Raw genomic sequence first — 7144 nt, 5'->3', positions numbered from 1 at the left:
CAGCAGACCCAGATACAGTGGAAAGTTTAAGAAATGATTAATGAAAATAGGAGAGTGGTAAAAAAAGGGCAAATGCCTTTTAACGTAGATAAGTGTAAAGTGCTACAAATTGGAACAAACAACCCTCATGTCAGCTACATCCTGCTTGGGAATGACATAAATAGTGTAGAACAAGAGGAGAACACTGGAGTCATTATTACTAAGGACTTAAAATCCACAAAACAGTGCATAAAAGCAGAAAAGAAGGCACAGAAACTAGTGGGATACATAAAGTGGCAGTTCAAATACAGAAACAAGGAAACTGTGCTGCAGCTCTACACATCAATAGTTAGACCCCATCTTGAATATGCAGTACAGTTTTGGTCACCAACACTAAGAAAAGACATAAATAGATTAGAAGGAGTACAAGCAAGAGCCACAAAGTTAATTCCATCCATCAAGTAAATAGGTTACCGAAGACGACTAGAGAGCCTAGAACGTGTATGGCTTAGAAACACGGCGATTGCGAGAACAACTAATAGAAACATTCAAAATACTGAAAGGCTTAACAAAAGTAGACAATAACCTATTTACATTAAACGAAAACCAGACAGAGATAATGGATGGAAACTAGAACTGAAGAGATACAACACATCCCATTGTGGGATGTGTTGTATCTCTTCAGTTTACAACCAGAAGTTGTAAACAGCAACAGTGTGGGAGAGTTTAAAAGAAAGCTAGACAAAATCATTAGGACACTGAATGCACAGTAAAACCTGCTTCTACAGATAAGTGAGCACACGATGTCTCCTCGGATAGACTATAACAAGTCTTTGAGACATCCTAATCCTTGTAATTCCTTATAACTCTCTCTCTCTCTCTCTTTCTCTCTCTCTCTCGTGAAAGTGAGAAAACACCGCGAGAAAAGAGGGAGGTGGGGGGAGACGGCCCCATTAGCTAATTCGCGGTCGTGTAATGTTGACAAATAGAGTTGGTTTCCACTTAGTTTGTCATTTCCGGATCTCGATTCTGGACAGCGAGTCGATCCATTTCTCTCGCCGACCGGTCGTTGTGATTTCGGTTAGTGGTTCTTGACATTTAGGTGTTTACGAGGTAATCTGATTCATTGTTATTAATGACGATCCCAGGGTTTGATTGATGGATAGTGCATCTCAGGGATTACGTAGTTGAAGGTGTATTATTATTATTATTATTATTATTATTATTATTATTATTATTATTATTGAGGATCCCAAGGTTTGATTGATGGGAGGTGCATCTCAGGGATTACGTAGTTGAAGGTGTATTATTATTATTATTATTATTATTTTTTTTTTTTTTTTTTTTTTTTTTTTTTTTTTTGTTCTTTTTTTTTTTTTTTTTTTTTTTTGTTTTTTTTTTTTTTTTTTTGCTCTATCACAGTCCTCCAATTCGACTGGGTGTATTTATAGTGTGGGTTCCGGGTTGCATCCTGCCTCCTTAGGAGTCCATCACTTTTCTTACTATGTGTGCCGTCTCTAGGATCACACTCTTCTGCATGAGTTCTGGAGCTACTTCAGCCTCTAGTTTTTCCAGATTCCTTTTCAGGGATCTTGGGATCGGTGCCCAGTGGCTGCCCTATGATTATGGGTACGATTTCCTCTGGCATATCCCATATCCTTCTTATTTCTATTTTCAGATCTTGATACTTATCCATTTTTTCCTCTCTTTCTCTTCAACTCTGGTGTCCCATGGTATTGCGACATCAATGAGTGATACTTTCTTCTTGACTTTGTCAATCAACGTCACGTACTGGTCTGTTTGCACGTATCACCCTATCCGTTCTGATACCATAGTCCCAGAGGATCTTTGCCTGATCGTTTTCTATCACTCCTTCAGGTTGGTGCTCGTGCCACTTATTACTGCAAGGTAGCTGATGTTTCTTGCACAGGCTCCAGTGGAGGGCTTTTGCCACAGAATCATGCCTCTTTTTGTACTGGTTCTGTGCAAGTGCCGGGCATTCACTTGCTATGTGGTTTATGGTTTCATTTTTCGTATTGCACTTCCTACATATGGGAGAGATGTTATTTCCGTCTATCGTTCTTTGAACATATCTGGTTCTTAGGGCCTGATCTTGTGCCGCTGTTATCATTCCTTCAGTTTCCTTCTTGAGCTCTCCCCTCTGTAGCCATTGCCAATTGTCATCGCTGGCTAGTTCTTTAGTCTGTCTCATGTATTGTCCGTGCATTGGTTTGTTGTGCCAGTCCTCTGTTCTGTCTGTCTTTCTCCTGTCTCTGTATATTTCTGGGTCTTCATCTACTTTTATTAGTCCTTCTTCCCATGCACTCTTTAGCCACTCGTCTTCACTGTTTTTCAGATATTGCCCCAGTGCTCTGTTTTCGATGTTGACGCAGTCCTCTATACTTAGTAGTCCTCTCCCTCCTTCCTTTCGTGTTATGTATAGTCTGTCCGTATTTGCTCTTGGGTGTAGTGCTTTGTGTATTGTCATATGTTTCCTGGTGTTTCTGATCTATGTTGCGGAGTTCTGCTTCGTCCATTCGACTATTCCTGCGCTGTATCTGATTACTGGCACTGCCCATGTGTTTATGGCTTTTATCATATTTCCGGCGTTGAGTTTTAACTTGAGTATCGCCTTGAGTCTCTGCATATATTCTTTCCTGATCGTGTCCTTCATCTCTTGGTGTTTTATATCCCCTCCTTCCATTATTCCAGGTATTTGTATCCTGTCTCATCTATGTGTTTGATGTTGCTCCCATCTGGTAGCTTTATCCTTTCAGTTCTCGTTACTTTGCCTTTTTGTATGTTGACTAAGGCGCATTTTTCTATTCCAAACTCCATCCTGATGTCCCCAAGATACAATCCTTACAGTCTGGATTAGGGTATCTATTTCCTTGATGCTCTTACCATACAGCTTGATGTCGTCCATGAACATCAGATGGTTGATTCTGTTGCCTCTTTTCTTGAGTTGGTACCCGGCATCCATCTTCTGTAGTTACTTTTTTGTCATGGGAATCATGGCTACTACGAAGAGTAGTGGGGACAGTGAGTCGCCCTGGAAGATCCCTCTCCTGATATTAACCTCTGCTAGTCTTATTCCAGAGCTTGTAAGTATTGTATTCCAGTTGCGCATTGTATTTTTGAGGAAGCTGATGGTGTTTGTCCTCTGCCCCATATATTTTCAGGCATTTCTATTAGCCATGTGTGTGGTATCATGTCGAAGGCTTTCTTATAGTCTATCCATGCCATGCTTAGGTTGGTTTTTCCTTCTCCTACTGTTCTTCATTACCATTTTATCTATCAGGAGCTGGTCTTTTGTGCCCCTACACTTCCTTTTGCAGCCTTTTCTGTTGGTGGGGGATGGTGTTTGTCTCCTCTAGGTAGTTGTATAGCCTTTCGCTGAATGATACCTGTTAGTAACTTCCACATTATGGTAGGCAGGTGATAGGCCTGTAGTTACTGGCTATATTCCCTTACTCTTGTCTTTTTGTACTAAGGATGTTCTTCCTGTGGTCATCCATTTGGGTGCTTGGTGATTTGAGATACAATGCTGGAGTTGTTCTGCTATTCGTGGTTGTAGGGCCTTGAAGTTTTTCAGCCAGTATCCATGGACTTCATCAGGACCTGGGGTGGGCCTTTCCAGTTTGGGGCATTTTCTTTAGTTGGTGTCTGACTGTGTCTGTCGTGATCTCTGTGAATCTTTGTTTTATTCTCCCTGTTTCTTCTTCCTTGACTTCCTGGAGCCATGTTGCATGTTTGTTGTGTGATACCGGATTGCTCCATATGTTTTCCCAGAGTCTTACTTGGTTCGGCTTCAGGAATTTCTGGGTGTTGTCTTCCCCTCTTAGTTGGCTGTATAGTCTTTTCTGTTGGTTCCGAATAGTTTGTTCTGTTGGTATCCCTTATTCCTGTTCATGTACCGTTGGATCTTATGTGCTTTGGCCTTAAGCCTCTGTTTTACATCTTCTATTGTGTTGTTTAGTCCCCTCTCTTGTACTTTGTATTTCTCGTTGAGTTCCTCCCTTATTTTCTTGCTTCTTAGCCTTTTTTCTGCCATCTCTTTCAGTTTACTCAAGTCAGATCTCATCACCATGATTTGCTTTTCCAGGCGCCTTTTCCAAGGAGGTTGCTGTTTTGGTTTCTGTTGGGTTGGTTGTGCTGGTGGTGTTGGTGTTCGAATCCCCATCAGTTCTGCTACTAATCTTGCTCCTGCATATGTCAAGTTATTTGTTTCTGTGATACTGGTTGTGTGTATTATGCCCATTATTTCATTGACCTCACTTGTTTTCTCCCTTAATTTCTTGGTGTTGTAGGCTTTCATGGAGGGGATCTTTGTTGTTATTATTATTATTATTATTATTATTATTATTATTATTATTATTATTATTATTATTATTATTATTATTATTGAGGATCCCAAGGTTTGATTGATGGGAGGTGCATCTCAGGATTACGTAGTTGAAGTGTATTATTATTATTATTATTATTATTATTATTATTATTATTATTATTATTAGCAAACATACGAATACAGAAATCGTGTATGATATAAGTTCGTAAAGTAACTAAGTCTACGGACACAACAAGCCCCATTTCACGGGTAGAACCAGCTCCGTTTTAGGGGATCCCTTCTTACCCCCCCCAACCCCTTAACTTCGGAGCGGGAGGTAGGATGAAACCCCATTATAAAATCATCTTAGGGTTCCCCATTAAAACTCTGCCAATTTTCATGCCCATCGTACCAGCCGTTTGGCCGGTGATTGAATGACATACGGACGGACAGACATAACGCCCATTATTATTAGTTTATTATTATTATTATTATTATTATATTATTATTATTATTATTATTATTATTTAAGGCTGCCACAGCATCATGCCAGTAGTAATAATAGGTACGATAGTGGAAATAAATAACTCGATATGCTTTTCATTTGCCAGAATTGACAAGTAACATGCTGCAGTTGCATCAAGTATCTGCGTTGCATTATTTATTACTGAGAGGCAATTTCCCTTTATGAATTGTCAGTTTAGCCTTGTCAGTGCCTCGTAGTTTAATTTCATTGTTGCTCTATCTCTCTCTCTCTCTCTCTCTCTCTCTCTCTCTCTCTGTCCCCCAATGCTTATATGTTTAATCTCTCTCTCTCTCTCTCTCTCTCTCTCAAATGTAATAATGCTTCTCTCTCTCTCTCTCTCTAAATGTAATTCCTTAATAATGGCCCCAACTCCCTCACTCTCTCTATCTCTCCTTCTCTCTGTTAAATGTAAATACTTACTAATACTTCTCTCTCTCTCTCTCTCTCTCTCTCTCTCTCTCTCTCTCTCTCTCTCTCTCTGTCAAATATAAATACTTAATAATGCTTCTCTCTCTCTCTCTCTCTCTCTCTCTCTCTCTCTCATATAAAGCACCCTTCTCCATTCCAAACTGTCTCGCAGCCAGCTGCGAGATGTGAAATAAAGCGGTCTGAGTTCAATAAAGGCAAAAAAGATCATCTCATCAGACAGTTTAGGGAGCAATTAAGGACGAGGGTGTTTGTGACCTGGCCATCATTCTTCCATTGTTTCATCCTATTGCCGTGTCATTAAGGGGTGAGGGTAGATAGCCGCTTAGACTAAGCACAGGAGACGCGACTACCGAACGCAATTGGCCCTTTCTGCCACTCTTGACTTCCTCCGAAGTTCAGGGGGGGGGGAAGATCCGACGCGTCGCTTGGCTAATACAATTCTCCCTGTGGCTGAATAGTTTGCTTAAAATTTTTTATTTTCATTTGTTTTTTAATTTTTTATTCACTTTTATTTTTTTTTTTTTGATAAGTGATCTCTTCTTTCGGTTTGTCTTCTGAATGATAATAATAATAATAATAAGTAATAAATAATTAATAAATAATAATAATAATAATAATAATAATATGAATAGGGGGATGCATGGTGGCGCCGTTGGAGGAGTGGGTTTAGGTCGTCAATAGACTTAAGTCAAGTTAAGCAACATTGGGGCTGGTCAGTCGTTGGATGGGTGACCGCTCTCCTCGGCGTTGATTCCTTGGAAAGGATCTTTACCATAATTTCCTCAGTCTACTCAGCTGTAAATTGAGTACCTTATCCCTGATGGGGGTAGGGCGTTCCAGCTATGGGTTAAATAGCAAAACTCAGCAATGATGGAAAGAAATGATGGAATAAACGACACGACGTAAATGAACCTCTGGAAACAGAGGAGCTTCGTCCGGCAACCAGGTATTCAACCCAATTGTAGGGGAAGACGGTCAGGTACTTGGAGGTCGTCATCCAGCAACTGATCACCACAACGACAGTAATGAACAGCCTGAGATTGGAGCTACAGAGGCAAAAAGGAAAAAGAAGAATGGACAAGAGAAGAAAATAAGGAAATATGGAGATGCTACATCAGAAGCAACCCGACGGAGAGGAGGATATAGAAGAAGATTGGTCAACATCTGGAATGAGAGGAATAACACCCCCCAAACAGAGCAGAGGCTGGCAGAACCAAGTAAGGAACATAAAGAAAAACAACTGGCTCTCCCCAACAGAAAGAGAAGAACTGGAAAGGGAAATGTCACACGACAACGAATTACACGAAGACGAACTGAGAGACGATGCCACAGAAGACGACAGGGAGGATGAGGTATCAAACAACGACACACGAAGAAACACCGACGAAGTAACAGAGAGGACGGAATGGGTAGAAAAGATTAGACAATGGATGGAGCCAGATACAGAGAGAACAAAGATCCCCTCCATGAAAGCCTACAACACCAAGAAATTAAGGGAGAAAACAAGTGAGGTCAATGAAATAATGGGCCTAATACACACCACCAGTATCACAGAAACAAATAACTTGACATATGCAGGAGCAAGATTAGTAGCAGAACTGATGGGGATTCGAACACCAACACCACCGTCACAACCAACCCAACAGAAACCAAAACAGCAACCTCCTTGGAAAAGGCGCCTGGAAAAGCAAATCATGGTGATGAGATCTGACTTGAGTAAACTGAAAGAGATGGCAGAAAAAAGGCTAAGAAGCAAGAAAAAAAGGGAGGAACTCAACGAGAAATACAAAGTACAAGAGAGGGGACTAAATCAACACAATAGAAGATGTAAAACAGAGGCTTAAGGCCAAAGCACACAAGATCCAACGGTACATGAACAGGAA

Source organism: Macrobrachium nipponense, chromosome 31 (genome assembly GCF_015104395.2).
Source record: "Macrobrachium nipponense isolate FS-2020 chromosome 31, ASM1510439v2, whole genome shotgun sequence".
Classification (NCBI taxonomy): domain Eukaryota; kingdom Metazoa; phylum Arthropoda; class Malacostraca; order Decapoda; family Palaemonidae; genus Macrobrachium; species Macrobrachium nipponense.
This window is presented reverse-complemented; position numbering follows the sequence as displayed.